A 14,223-nucleotide genomic window follows, 5' to 3' on the forward strand; every position below is an offset into this window, starting at 1 on the left:
ACACTTCATATTTCCTATTGGTGGCCAGTATGCATTTTACTACACATATGTTATGACTTGGGTACACGTGTGTGTATGACATGGTTTGACACTGTGCTGTGGGTGATACTGTTTATATCGGTCATTGTTTTGCATACTAGTAGTATACATAACCTCAACAGCCTGACTTTACCCAATTGTTAGCTGATGTCTTGACAACTGACACACAGATGTAGGATACACAGTAGCATTTGAGTCCTTCCGGTACTATGCTATACCAGTAACCAGTAGTATTGGCCGCCACCCATTCCTGGGACCACTCCTGTTTGGCATGTAGATGTCCCAGGTACAAGCAAACACACTAGGGATATCTCCATCCAGATCCGGTAATGCATACAATGGCCTACAATGCATTCTCCAGATGAGACACTTATCCTCCACAAGGGTATAATATAGACAGATACCTGTTGACCAACACATGCTGTAAAGCTATAAGTCAACTATAGCATAGTCATCCACATTTACAATACAATAGTATCCTGACAGTACCACATTGTTAGTAGCCCACAACATGTAGTAGGGGTACCAATGTGTACATACAGCCGCATGTTATGTCATCTGTCCTTTGGTATTCACATTTCCAAAGGTATGCTGATGTCCCTCAGTGCATCACATAAGCATGAAGGGGTCAGTATGCATATTCACGGAGGTGTTGTACACCTGTAATGAATGGCCATTATTGACAGACTGTGTTGTGTTTGAACATGTCTGACATATATCCCAGGCATGAACCCTCACTCACACTATTCTACAGAAACTGTCATGGGTGTGTGTGACACAGGTGACTTAGGCCACAGATCACTACAGTGGCTGGCCTTGACATACATACATATGTGACCTAAGGTCTGAGAAGCAGCTGCACAGACTGTCAATGGTAACAGATGTATTTGTGTAGAAAGCAGGCTTCACACCTATGAACTCATTGAGGTCACATGTACATATATGTATTTGCCACACAGATAACAATTGAGGTCACGTGTACATATTTATATATGCCACACAGATACCGAAGTGTGCGATGCACATACTGTTGTTTTACTGATATGTCATACAGTTGTAAAAGCAAAACCCACAACACATTAACCAACAGTGTTACACACTCAGCAATTGCAGGATTCAAACCGCTACCTAACTTTGTTATGCTACCAGAGAGATCTGCATTTACATGACACGCTATACGTTTTACTTGAAGTTTTCATTTCCCCTGCTGTATTTCTAGGATACTGACATCATCAGACATGCCAAAGAGGAGATTACCTCTTTGAATGTGTTTTCACAGGCTCCAAAACGGGCACTCCTTTTAAAGGAAATCACACACACACCCCCCACCACACACACTCACTGATCGCAGGATTCAAACCCCTACTTAATTATGTTTTGATACTACAGAGATACGCATTAACACGACACGCGATATGCTTTACTGAGTGTTTTCATTTCTCCTGCTATATTTCTAGGATGCTGACATCATCAGACTTGCCAAGGAAGAATCTACCTCTTTTCATGTGTTATCCTAGTCTCCAAAAAGGGCACTCCTCTCACAAGAAATCACACACACACACACACACACACACACACACACACACACACACACACACACGCACACACACACACACACACACATACAGCAATTGCAAGTTTTCATTTCTCCTGCTATATTTCTAGGATGCTGACATCATCAGAATTGCCAAGGAAGAATCTACCTCTTTTCATGTGTTTTCCTAGTCTCCAAAAAGGGAACTCCTCTCACAAGAAATCACACACAGAGAAACTGCTGGATTCAAACTTCGACCTAACTATGTTATGATACTACAGAGATACACATTAACATGACATGCTATATGCTTTATTGAGTGTTTTCATTTCTCCTGCTATATTTCTAGGATGCTGACATCATCAGACTTGCAAAGGAAAAATCTACCTCTTTTCATGTGTTTTCCTAGTCTCCAAAAAGGGCACTCCTGTTATCCTAGTCTCCAAAACGGGCACTCTTCTTACAAGAGATCACACATACACAGAGCAATTGCAGGATTCAAACTCCTACCTAGTAATGTTATGATACTATAGAAATACGCATTAACACAACACGCTATAGGCTTTGCTGGGTGTTTTCATTTCTCCTGCTATATTTCTAGGATGCTGACATCATCAGACTTGCCAAGGAAGAATCTACCTCTTTTCATGTGTTTTCCTATTCTCCAAAAAGGGCACTCCTCTCACAAGAAATCATACAGACACACACACAGAGTAATTGCAAGATTCAAACCCCTACCTGGGTATGTTATTATACTACAGAAATATGCATTCCTCTCATTAGAAATCACACACACACACTCCACAGAGCAATTATAGGATTGAAACCCCTATCCAACTATGGTAAGATGCTACAGATATACGCATTAACACGACGCACTATATATTTTCCTGGGTGTTTTTGTTTCTCCTGCTATATTTCTAGGATGCTGACATCATCAGACTTGCCAAAGAAGAATCTACCTCTTTTCATGTGTGTACCTAGTCTCCAAAAAGAGCACACCTCTCACAGGAAATCACACACAAAGCGATTGTAGGATTCAAACCTCTACCTAACTATATTATGATACTACAGAGGTACGCATTAACATGACACACTATTTATTTTACTGTGTGCTTTACTTTCTCCTGCTATATTTGTAGGATGCTGACATCATCAGACTGGACATGGTAATGTGTGTGCACTTTGTTTTATGCAATCCCAGGAATGAACCATGTGGGTCAGCAGGTGTTAACAGCTTGAACAGGGTTCCACAATTCTTAGCTTGTGTGATCTCTCTGTGGACAAATTTACATTCCGTCATATGACAATACATATGTATGCACAGGTTGTTGAATTTGTGGATACAACATGTGTCTGTGATGTTGATAAAGGGCTCCTCAGAGTCTATGTGGGATGTGTGTAGCTCCCTTCAGTGATGTGTGTCCTGGGTGGCTGCCTTGTAAACAGTCTAGCAGGTTTGGGAACCATGATATTCCCATGATCATACCACAGTTGGTAGGGCTGTGTGTTTGTCGGCTTTCCATAGCTCTGTTCATGACTTCAATCATGATGGACTCAATGGCCTTGCAGATCAGACGTCATAGGCTTATAGGACTATAGTTCCCATGGTTTGTTGTGCACCAACACTTGTGGTGTGTGCCATATGTTGCTGTAACACATTCAACAGTTTCAAATCCTGTAGAGAGGGTGTGGCTCAACAGACTGTTCAGGTGCAGGGTCTGTTTGCTCTGTAGTTCACTTATGACACATATCGGGAAACAATGTCATCCAATTGATGCCATGTTTTCGGCTTTGGAAGGAGCAGTTTACCCATTCTACATGTGATATCTCCGGGTATGATGATAGGGACATTTGTCAGTGGGAGGTGGGTATGTATGTATGGGCCTGTCTGACAGGATGTTGGCATTGTCAGTCAGGTACAGCTGGCCCTGACTCAGGACATATATGTGTGTACAGTGCTGTGTATGACATAGCTGAAGGAAGTGTCATGGTTCTGTCTGGACTCCTTCACAGATAAGCTTTCAAAAACACCAACATACCTGAGCAATAAACCCCTGTTATACTCTTTTGCACAATTAACACCCTATTGCTCCCTTTTGATCAGTCAACAGAGAGTATGTCATCATAATATCCTGGCATGTCCAACGGTTGGTTTCGCATGCACTTTCCAGTCCAGCTGGTGAATATGGGACTTTTGAGGCAATGTTACAACTGCCTTATGTACACAGACAACCCTCACCTCCTCCCAACAAACTCAGATATATGTGGGAGATGCAACTATATAGACAAACGGGAGGCTGAGCTCTCTCGAACCATGACTGGCACAGTCTATTGGGCGGTGAAGGTAACCACACACACCACAACTCCGTCACACATAGACCTATAGCAACAGCAAACAAACTACATTACCACACAAATACATACTCGGAGGCTCTACATAATATCTGCCTAAGCAGCAGAGACCTCCTAAGCAGACACCCAGACAACTGCTACCCCACGACATTACTCACATATCACATGGTTCACAAAGTCAGTGTGCCACACAGTCACTGCCCTTAGGGCTAAAAACACACCTAATACACTTGTAATAAATGACTCTATTGTCAGACACACTGACGTCACACTCACCAGGCTGAACATGGAGAAGGACACTTTGAGCTGTCTGTCGGGTGGCAGGTTCTGCCACATTAAACATGTACTCAGGTCACTCCAAGCAAGTACAAATATGGCTCCATCATTGTCCATGCTGGTGTGTATTACCTCAGACGTTCCTCCCTGAACTACATGACAAGGGACATAGAGGAGCTCTCTGATCATGTAATCCAGGCCAGTATGACCCTGACCTTGTGTAGCATCTTACACTCACCAAGAATGATGGCACAATATACAGACAAGCTGATCAATTGTAACAGTTGGCTAACATATTGGTGTCATTCAAAGGGGATCCAGTATCTGTCAGCTTGGGATGACATGCTCGACATGCCACATAGCTTCGCTATGGACAGCTTGCACCTGTCACCCCTGGACTTTCAAATACTGGCTAAGGCTGTTGCCAGCCCCACAGTGCCTTTTTTGTGCAAGGCTCAAATGACAAACCCACCTCCATGAACAATACAAGATAAAAGAAAGTACGGGTAATGCTGCTCGACACCAGATGTCTAGACCCCAGAATGCACGCACTCAAGACTCTCCTCAGTATGGTGAATGTTGATATCTGTGCAGTAACAGACACCTGGTTCAGGCTCCCAAATGCATACTAGTACTACCAGGTTATACTTCATACCATGCTTTTCTGCCACAAGACTTGACCGTTCAACAAATTTAGGTGGAGTATCCGTATACATCACAGATACACACACCTCCAGGTTAGTAGCACTGCAGGAAGCATCAGAGACCATACATGTGAAACTAACAGTGGGTAAAACTGCCTTTCAGTTTGTAGCCTGCTACAGACTACCCTCCCGAACTCAGGAACCCCACTCAGCTTTCCTGGGAACACTGGAGGATATGACAGTCTCTACAAACACCATTATATGGGGTGACTTCAACTACAGAAACATTGACTGGGAATACTACTCAGGCCACAACACCCTTGCCCAACGGTTGCTAGAATTTCTAAACACAAATGCTATGTCACTACTGGTCACCACACCCACATGAGGGAAAAACATATTGGACCTGATCATCACCAACATGTGGACTCCATGTTCCACACCAGAGTTATGCCCCTCATTGGTAAGGTCAGACCATACATTTATCTCACTGGACATCCATATCCCATCTCCATCCCCATCCTAGGTTCTCTCTGTGAAGTACTTATCAACAGCAAACGTCACACTTCTCTAAACCAAGGTGGTATCCTTCAAAGACCCTGGGACAGAGGTAAGTATGGCTCAGTCCACTGAATCCTTTACAAACACATTCTATTGACACCTACTGGAATGCATGGATCATGCTATCCCAAATAAGAACAAGACTCACTCCTCCAAAGGCAGGGGACCTGTCTGGCTGACCACGGCCATAAATAAGCTATACAACAAAAGGAGGGGGCTACTACATGATAGAGCACGATCCCAATAAGGGAAGGCATCTCTGATCAGTACTAGCAAGACGCTATGTTCACTTATGAATTCATCTAAGACACACTTCAAAAGGTAACTTGCACCACACACTGAGAACAATCACAAGGCCTTCTTTAGTTATGTCATGAACCTGTGTGCCAACTCCCAGATATGCTGTGTGTTACTGCAAAATGACAATACATACACTGAACCCACAGACATTGCCATCATCCTGGCAAACAGGTTCAGTGCAAATGTCACGCCCCCATCCCCCCTAATGAGCAGAGACTGTAGCCTCCCTGACATCACAGATGATCAGGTGAGTGCTGCCCTCTCCAAAGCAGACAACACAGCATCTATGGGACTGGACGGTGTCCCAGCCTGCATCTTACACAGGCTTCATGACGAACGTAACCCTCACATGAAGTCACTGTTCAATATCAGACTTACTACAGGATATGTACCCAAGGAATGGCGTACAGCAACAGTGGTCCCGCTCCACAAAGGTGGTGCCACAACAGACCCCAGACACTATCGCCCTATAAGCCTATCTTGCCTGGTCTGCAAAGCTATGGAGCATATCATCATGGTACTCATACACACAGACATCGGGAACCTACAGGCAATGGATCCTACACAATTCAGCGTTGTTGTGGGCGGATATTGCCTCTTGAACATGGTCAACTTCTTTAAAAAGTTACCAGGTACATAGACGTAGGGAAGGTAGTCCACACAGCCTACCTGGACCTAGCAAAAACCTTCACAACAATACCCCACTCGGGCATCATACATAAGCTCACCAGCTTAGATATCGACACATATGTCACAAGATGGATTGCAAAGTGGATCAGGGATAGCACCCACATGGTATGTATTGCAGGTGCCATGTCTGACTCTACACCAGTTACACATAGCATCCCACAAGGCTCAGTCCTGGGACCTGTCTTGTTTAGTATATATTCCTCTGACGTACAGGCTAACAGGAAGAGGAGAGAGAGTCAAACTGGGCTTTCTTAGACTTGGAGAAAGCATATGACAAGGTCCCAAGAAAGCTGATCTGGGCAGTACTGCGGTGGTTTGAAGTCCCAGAAACATTGGTAGAATTAGTACAGGCTATGTACAAGGACCCAGTGACTCAAGTATGAACAGTGTTTGGCCTCACTGAGGGGTTCCCAGTGGGAGTGGGTGTACACCAGGGTTCAGCTCTGAGCCCACTGCTGTTCATACTGGTAATGGACTACATCAGCAAACAGGTTGGAGGGGTCAGAGCAACAAAGCTGCTGTATGCAGACAATGTGGCAGTACAGACAGACTCTGATCTAGAACTTCAGCAATGGATAGGAGAATGGAATGCAAATCTGAAGGCACATGGGATGAAACTAAGCACAGATAAGACAGTGGTAATGGCAGCAGATTGGGGAAATCAGAAGAAGCTGAGAATAGAGATAGATGGGAAGATAGTGGAAAAGGTAAACAGCTTCAAGTATCTGGGAGGGGTGGTTGAGGAGAAGGGTAGTCTGAATGAAGAGGTCAAAGCTAGAATCAGAGGGGCTGCAGCCAACTGGCATAGAGTATCAGGTGTAGTATATGACAGAAGAATGCCAAAGAAGCTGAAAAGTAAGGTGTACAAGACAGTGGTGCGACCAGTACTACTGTATGGTACAGAAACCTGGGCAGTAAAGGCAGAACAGTTGAAGAAGCTAGAGGTGATGGAAATGAAGTGCCTGAGAAAGGTGGTAGGATGCACACTGTGGGACAGGCGAAGAAATGAGGACATAAGAGCAGAAGCCAAAGTAGCTCCAATTGCAGAAAAGATGAAAGAAAACAGATTACGATGGTATGGGCACATGTGTAGAAAAGCAGAAGACAATCTGGTGAGGGAGATTTGGGACAGACAGGAAGAAGGTAAGAGGAAGTGAGGGCATCCAGCAAAGAGGTGGATGGATTGTGTGAAAGAAGATCTGCGACAGTCAGGCATGAGTGTTGAAGAAGGCAGGAGAGTGGCACTGAATCGAAAGAGTTGGCGACAGTTAATACGATACCCCGACCCCATGTAAATGGGAAAAAGGGGATGATGATGATGATGATAACGTACAGGCTAACACAGGAGGAATATGGCTGACCATGTTCACAGATGACTGCAAACTGGGTGTTATATTTGACTCTCCAGCTGGCACAAGCATCCTAAGGGTCTCACGGAGATGGATAACTGATGCCAGAGCCATGCCCTACAGCTGAATGCCATTAAATGCACAGTCATCCCCTTTGGGAATCACATAGTGCCCACACATTACCACATAGGTGTTAATACATTAAGTATGGTAGAAGTTGTTAGGGATATGGGGACATGAGTAGTTTGTAATCTTGCCTTTGACAATCACATTGTCATAGTGGTTAGACAGTCATTCTATATAGCCCTCCCTATCCCAACAGGTTTCATATCTAGATCAAGTAAAGTCATTGTGCCCGTATACTCATGAGGCCCATGATTGGATACAATGCCCCATTTGGGATGTACCTTACCTGACACCTGCAGCAACTCTATTGGCCACAAAAGTACCTCACCAAGTGGATCTAGGGACTCACACAAATGCCTTGTGCAGTTCGACTAAAGTAACTCCAGCTCTACTCAGTCGCTTACCACTTACTCGGATGCGATCTGTGCCTGTTATTTACAGCCATGTCCAACACAGAATTAATGTACATGCTCCACCTCAGGATATCCAGATCCCTTAGAGCTACACGCTCCAGGGACTTACACCTCAGCACAGATATTTATAGGACATGCTGCAGGGACATATTTCTATCCCAGACACTCCTCTCACTCTGGAATGGGATCCCAGTCCCGAATAGGCTGAGCCCCCCACTGACTCCCTACAGGAGACATATTGACGAGTGGATGGGTGATCGTATGTTTACCCCTGGAATCTCTTCTGGGTCCCTGCTGGACAGAGGCACAATAAAGCAAACATAAAAGGCCTATATTGTGTGTCCTACTATTCACAGGAATAGTCTACTAATCTTACAGGGCTGCAAAAGCCAAACACACTCTGGCTAGGCTTATACATGCCCTAGGGCAGATAGGCTAGTATCAAACTATGCACCTATGGTAATGTTTGGGATGCACATTGTTTATTGATGATACTGATTGCAGTTTTTTTTCTCTTCTTTGCTTTCACACTTTCTACGAACAACCTAAGTATCTGCAGAACATATTTTATTATGACAGGGTTCCAATATATTATATATGTGTCTGTTGTCATATAACTGTGGGCACATTGGTGAATACTAAGAGGTTCCTGTGTTAACACATGCAACTGCCGTATATGTGTGGCCCACTGCTATACTCAGACATGGCCTAAGTGTGTGAGCATGCCCAGTCTGTCCTTTCAGAGTTTTGTTGCCTGACATTTGTCTCTTTTATTCAAGTGTGTGAGCATGCCCAGTGTGACCTTTCAGTATGTTGCTGTCTGAAGTCCACTATATTCGTTGATGTGTGTGAACATGACCAATATTAACAATTATACTATATGTTTGTTGAAAATCAGGTTCTATTCTTACTGTTGGGCTTACCTTTGTGTCATAACTCGACAGGGATTATGCGGTGCCTGCAGGGTTTCCATGAGATACGTTGCATAGACTTATCAACATTTCTTCATACAGGCTGACCAATGCAATATTGTCATGGCTTAGTGGTTCAGTGTTATGACTGTAGTACATCGCATCATGGGTTTGAGGCCTGTCACTGCTTTATATTTTCATACTGAGCAGACCAGACTGCTTAAGGGCCAGTAGAGCAAATATGAGCATGTTGGCTTTTTTTTCAGCTATGCCCAACGTAGACCAGGCTTGTCCAACATTGCTCAACATTAACTAACATTGCAGAATGTTGCCCAATATTGATCAACATTGACCACAGTTGTGCTAGTGTTAGTGTGTGCAATTGCTTTACATATACTAAATGGTGGTGAAAGCTGTTTAGCGCTGCTTTATATTGCTTAACACATGGCAATCATGCCTCAGGTGGTGCTGCAGGGCTGCCTATGTCTGATGCACATACTGCACTCCCTATACATGTTTGGAAACAGGTAGTGTCAAGTTAGGCATCCCTTTTACTATATGTGTGAGTCAGAGAGAGGTATAATTTCCAGGGTTCCTACTGAGCCAGTGTATGTGGTATGCATTGCCTCTTTGCCAAGGCCAAAGCATACTGGGCACACCTCCTTCTGCCTACTGGGGCAGGCTCAGGTTGTTTCTCCTCCGAGTCACGCTCTGCCTGTGATGGCCTTGGCAATGGTGGGGGGGCTGTTTGGCCTAGGCCCATGCTGCTCCTGCTGCAGCTGTTTTCACAGGATCATATTATGTAGCAAGGCACATACCATGACAATTTGGGTACATGTAGTTGGTGAGTATTGCAAGGCTCCACCAGATGTGTCCAGGCACCGGAACCATGACTTGAGCAGGCCAAACACATGCTCGATTACATTTCGTGTTTGTGCATGTGCCTCATTATGGCGTTCCTGTTCAGGTGTGTGTACATTTCTGATGGGTGTCATCAGCCACGGCTCCAGGGCATAGCCAGCATCCCCCACTAGGTGACCATGAGGGATGTCTCCATTGGCAAATGTCTGGTACAGCTGCAACAGATGCCAGATATGGGAATCATGGTAGCTTCCAGGGCAGCCAGCACACACATTCAGTATTATGCCCCGAGCATCACACATGACCTTGCAGTTGATGGAAGGGAAGCCCTTGCGGTTGAAGTAGACCCTACCCCGCTCACCGGCTGGTGCTTTGATGCATATGTGCGTGCAGTCTATTGCACCCACCACCTCAGGGTATTCCACTATTTGCTGGAAGAGACGCATATTGCTGGCCAATACCTCATGGGAATTGGGGAAATATACATGATCACCGACATGTGCTGGTATGGCATCCAGGAACTGGTGCAGTACCCTGGATGCTGATGCCTGTGATATCCCCATCATATCACCAGTTGGTCTCTGGAAGGTACCTGTTGCTAATATTCTTAGACCAGCACGTACCTTGGTTTCCACTGGAATGGGTTCCCCTCCATTGGTTCTGTGTGTGAGGCGTGCCCTGCACAGCTCAACAATTTGCTGCAAGAGGTCTCTGTCCACTCTATAGCGCTCCACTATCTCCAGCTCATGTAGCCCCTGGTAGGTTACCCTGGGCCTGTACACTCTTCTCTGTCTCCTCACTGTGGGTTGTCCAGCAACATTTGCATTGTCACCACCCTCAGCATGTTGCATATGTCGCCTTTTAACAGCAATGGCAGCCCCTAACATTTCTTTGTCTCAGTAAAGCTTTTTCAGTTTTCACTTCTATTAGCTTACTGCAGTGTCACAGTATCCCTTGAGAGAAACATACTGGAATGTTGTTTGCAGAGTTTTAAGTGCTCGGCTGGGCTGGGCTAGTGTACTGCCTGTGTAATTGCCTGATTCTGATTGTTTTCACCTGCTAGCTGTGCTAGTACTCCCTGGTTAACTTCCTACTATTTGCTGTGCTTCCTTTTTCCTTTCTGTTTCCTCAGGGGGCAGCACCGTGCACACAAGCGCAAACATGCGCACACCAGCTCACACGCGTGCACACATGATTACACTCACTAAAACTTGCTTATTCTTGGTAAAACATGCACACCGGCGCAAACGCGCTTACACAACTTTAAACAGCCTTACACATGCTTACTTCGACTTAAATGCGCGCACACATGCTTACATGCGCGCACACAGTTTTACTTGGGTTTACAGGGGCGCACCCGCATGCATACATGCTCAGCAAGAAACTTTAGTGTTATTCACAGCATACACTTTCAGTTTCTTGCCTTTACCTGGCCTGCCTGTTGACACACCTCTTCCAATGATGTGTGCTACTCTGCTCCAATGAGCTTCACTTATTTCATACATACCCCCCTCGTGATGTCACCTATCTTCTACTCTGTTACTCCCCTTATCCCACTCCTACACTCCACTGACTGTATGCATTTGCCATGTAAACTTGTGATTCACTATCCTAACCCTCATTTGCATAGGATTGCCTACTAATGCTTGGTTACTTCTCTTAGACTGAGCTTCCCCCCTTAGCAACCTCTGCTCGGTAGCCATGTTGTCTTCAGCCTGCCATTCCCTTGCATTGTAAATTCAGAATAGCAATAAAATCCACATTTGTGGATCTTAATTATTGATTTTCTGTTTTTTTAGAGTGCTGCGCATTTGCACAGCGCTGCACAACACTTAAACATCAAAGATCGGGATAAAAAAAAAATTATTTTATTTTTATTTTGCATCAGTGAACATTGCCAATGGCCGTATCTTTGGCCATTGGCATGCTTCCGCAACTGGATGCATCCTTTTTTTTGGAGCTGTCACAGCTCCGTTTTGCTATTTGCAGAACTGTACTCAGTTGTCAACTGACTACATTTCTGCAAATAACACTACTCTTACTCAGACAGGTTCGGGTTTCCTGGATCGCAAATTTACCTCATTTGCATAGCTTTCGCCTGCAATTGAGGCAATTTGCATATCCAAGCCCTGTCCATGTAGGACTCATTTTGGGAGCTCTGTTGCATGCCTCTACCGGCTGTTCCCGGATCGCTCGGTGGACATGTTGGCTGCATGGAGTCTTACTCTACTCTTAGACTCTGCGCAAGCCTTCGTGAATCCGACCCAATGTTTAACATTATATCTATTAATGTCAATGGGCTGAACAACCCCATGAAAAGGAATAGTGTCAACAAATATTTAATGCTACATAAAGCAGATTTTGCATTCATTCAGGAATCCCACTTAATAACAGAAGATCTAAACAAATTAACCTTTAAGAATTATAAGATTTTGGTAAGTTCAAACTACAACCACAAAAGAAGAAGTATTCTAATTTTACACAGAAAATAATTTTACACAGAAAATCAATGAGAATTCCAGAAATAGTTGACTCATACTCAAGCAATGATGTCATGCTTGCTTTAGTCATACTAAAACTAGGTAAAAAGATATACAGTTTTGCAAACACCTACTGGATACCGGGCATTGGGACTAAACATGTGAAAAATATTTAGACACCATAACAGTAAAGTCTAAAGGTGAGTTACTATTAGCAGGAAATTTTAATTGTATCTTATCCTCCACTGATACCACAAGCTCTAAGCCCTTGAAGATGTCCCTTCTTGCCAAGCACTTGAATAACTACATGAAAGACAGAAACGTATTTGAAATTGACTCTATAAAAATAGTATCCTCCATGAAGAATTTTCACTACTCTTACAGATTTGGCCCACATACCAACATAGACAAAGTTTTTGTACCCAGTTCTTTACTGGCCAAAACTGATCATGTAATGCTGACATCATGCCCTATGTCTGACCACAGTGTTATCACCTTCAATGTAACACGTAATACTGACCCCTTAAACTTCTGCCAAAGACTACCTGCTTATCTAGTAACAGTACAAGGATTTAAAGAATTGTTTCTAGATGAAATAAAGCTTTACCTAGACACCATATTATCCTGTGGGATACATTAAAGGTAGTCTTACATGGTAAAGTCAAAAGTTAGTATATAAATAACAGGAAATAGTGGGATAAAAAACTGGTAGACATACAAAAAGAAATTGAACTAAAACTAAAACTTATATCAAATGACAAATCTGCATTACTTGACATATATAAACTGAACAAGGAATATCAGGATATCAAGCAGCATAAAATATCAACAAATCTGGAAAAAAATCAGATTGCAAAATTACTCAATCAATCCCAAGAGTATGCACAGGATTGTGATTAGATCTAAATATTTAAATGAAAAAAGTCATATAAAAAAATAATATACATTAGATATAATCAGACTATCAAAGTTACAGATCTAAAAAAAATATCTTATTGTGTTTTGAAAACCATTACAAGAATATTAATAATAATAACTTCTGCAAGTGATAACAAAAGTATAGACAACTTTCTTGCTAATAATATTCAAAAGAAGCTATCGAAAAACACATAATAACATAGATAAAACCCTTTTCCTTTAAAGAATTAAAGGACCAAATAAAACATCTTAAGACAAAAAAGGTACCAGGGCTGGATAGTATAATTCCAGAATGTTACAAACTCTTACCTGATAACATCTTGAAAATCTTATTCAATGCATTCCAAGAAGTTAAAAATACAACTAACATCCCTCCCTCATGGAAATATTCTATCATCTCTCCCATCTTAAAACCAAATAAAGAGTCCAACCTTTGCACATCATATAGGCCAATTTATTTGCTTAACATTGATTACAATATATTCATGAATGTACCAGTAGCACAGTGCCTATATTTATTTCCATTTTTGCACTTTAGCAACCCTATAAAATGATCATATGTTTCTCTATGCCTCTACTGGGATCATCAGCTTGCTGTAAATGTACAAAGCACTCCTCAGGTACTCATACAACTGAACTGTCTCAAAGGAGCCTAGTAGTGTGGCCTAATGAAGTGCTTTATGTGATAAAAATGTGATTCAGGAGCATTCATTCAAAATAAGCTCATTAGCATAATGGGCTGCAGATGATGGGAAAACATTTACAA

This window comes from Protopterus annectens, chromosome 10.part0, assembly GCF_019279795.1.
Source record: "Protopterus annectens isolate FY-2018-M chromosome 10.part0, PAN1.0, whole genome shotgun sequence".
Lineage (NCBI taxonomy): Eukaryota > Metazoa > Chordata > Ceratodontiformes > Protopteridae > Protopterus > Protopterus annectens.